This window comes from Aplysia californica, unplaced genomic scaffold, assembly GCF_000002075.1.
Source record: "Aplysia californica isolate F4 #8 unplaced genomic scaffold, AplCal3.0 scaffold00406, whole genome shotgun sequence".
NCBI lineage: Eukaryota > Metazoa > Mollusca > Gastropoda > Aplysiida > Aplysiidae > Aplysia > Aplysia californica.
This window is the reverse complement of record NW_004797676.1, coordinates 207,018-209,259: the sequence shown is the minus strand read 5'-3', so window position 1 is coordinate 209,259 and position 2,242 is coordinate 207,018. Positions and strand designations below refer to the sequence as shown.

The 2,242-nt window shown below is 43.4% G+C and overlaps 1 protein-coding gene across 1 annotated transcript in view; it reads right to left on the bottom strand.

Moving 5' to 3' along the window:
* The window catches only part of LOC101852784 (kinesin-like protein KIFC3), a gene marked incomplete in the record, with an annotated part of 43,968 nt that overhangs the window by 3,826 nt on the left and 37,900 nt on the right, over window positions 1–2,242 (bottom strand).

Below are 2,242 nucleotides of genomic sequence, written 5' to 3'. Positions count from 1 at the left end.
GGGGGGGGCGAAAAGGAAAGAAAGGAGGAACCTGTTCTCTGTAGGACTCTCCATTTATTCACTTACTACTCTTTGCATGTCTCTCTATCTGTCTGCCCCCTCCCTCCCCCAAAACAAAAACAAACAACAACTCCATAAACACTTCCCACTTCAAAATATTCTCTCCATATCCTTCCCTTTATCTAGCTCTCTCTTTCTCATATACCCTTTCACTTTTTTTCTCACTTTCTCTCTTTCCCTCTCCCTCTCTTCTCTTCTTTCTCACAACAGATTTCTTCGTGTAGAGAGGACGAGAGGACGGGTGCACGCATACCTTAGAGTAATTGCCCTTCCATGATTTGGAGTAAAGCACATCAGGGCTATAGCATCATTGTAACTATGAAATCCTGTGACCCATATAATTTATTGTTCGGTTGTTAGAATCTAGAAAGTGGTCTCACTTTTTAAAAACAGATTAAAAATAAACCATTAAAAAACAAAACAAACGGCGAGACCACTCACCCAGAGAATCCTGCAGTAAGTAGGTCAGTTTGGAGTTCCGGTATGGCACATGGCTGTTCTTGTTGCGCAAGGCGTGTATGACGTCACCGAGGCAGGCCAGGGAGCGGTTGATGTTTTGCGCCTCTTTCAGCCTCGCCCCTCCTGCCTGGGACTTGCTGAGTCGCTCAGATCCAGCCAGGTCAACTAGGTTGAGGCGACCTGAACGTAAAATGTCAAATCTGACTGTGTTGTCTTCCTTTCACTCGGAATTTGTGCAGTGGGGTGAGTTTCGTCGTTTGTTTGTTTGTTCGTTTATTTATCTGTTTGTCTATACGCGATTTTGTTTGGGGTTTATTTACCATTTCAATCACTTAACTCAAAGACTGCGATGTTGTTGGAAATAATGTAGTGATGGCAGAAAAGAAGTCAAGACTCGACAAAGTATTAGAAACGTGGTGCTAGACCCATGAAGTTAGAGAGAGTGTTAAAGTGGACAAACATGGAACATTTATGTGATTGGAAATATAAAAATGTCATAAATATGTACAAAATGCAGATTCTAGATCTTTATAATATCTTGAACATTTGCTCTCACAGGCACATGTGAATGCAAACCCAGAACAACTTACTTAAGGAGCCTAAACAGACGGGTGGCGGGGATGAAAGATCAGGACAACGTAGTTGGTTTAAAAAAAAAGTGTATCCGAGCAAAAGAATGGATAGCTAATGTCTCTCTCAGATCAGTCTGGCACTTGGTGATGATATAAAATTATGTTTAAAGCAAGCAAGTACCCATCCCTAGACCCCCCACCACCGCCCCAAAAAATAATTTAAAAATCGCCCAACAGTTTTCTGTTCCCCAAGGGATATCAACAACCAAAAAGAAGTGAACAAAACTCTCTCTCAATTTGAAAGGGGGCAGTAAATAACCCAGCCGTAATCAGATTATTCTGAACACTTTGTTCTCTACAAGTCTCCTGATTGCTTAATGAAGTCCTTTGGCGCTCATATGACCTTATGCAGTTGCGAGCGCCGTTGTTTCGGTTTTCTTGATGTTTAGGCATAAAACCTCTACTAAATAGTAATAATAAGTCCTTTCAAAGAATGACGATCTAAAACAGTTAAGACAATTCTGTCTCGAGCATTGACGCCGGTGCTGTAATAACGGTGCTTTTTGTGCTTTTTGTATTGCACACGGAAGCCGTGGGTTCGATTCCAGTTTGGGGAACTTATTTTATCATCTATTTCGGTTTTGATGTTGTTGTTGTTGCTGCTATTATTGTTGTTGTTGTTGTTGTTGTTGTTGTTGTTGTTGTTGTTTGTATTTGCTTGTGGTAACCTATCCGTTCGAAATGTTTGGAGCCCCGAAGAGCGTGCTCTTCACCAGGGCCACCGCCTCTCTTGGGTAGCGGGTGAGGCAGTCCAACCTCCCTGAATCCTCCCCAAAGAGATGCCACCGCAAGGGGACGCAATATGTGTTGACTTACCCACAGATGTTGATCCAGTTGTTGGGTTAGTTCCCCTGACAGTTACGCACAACAGACAGTGGGAGCGGGAAGAGTGCTCGTTCATGTTGGTGCTGGCTGTGGCTCGGTTACGTCGGCCCGTCTCGAACACCTTTGGGATGGGGGACGAAAGTTGAGGTCAACAGATGGGGGTGGGGTTGTTTGTATCATGATTCGATGTGAATACCATGTATGATGATGATGATGATGATGACAGAGAGAGGGAGAGAGAGAGAGAGAGAGAGAGAGAGAGAGAG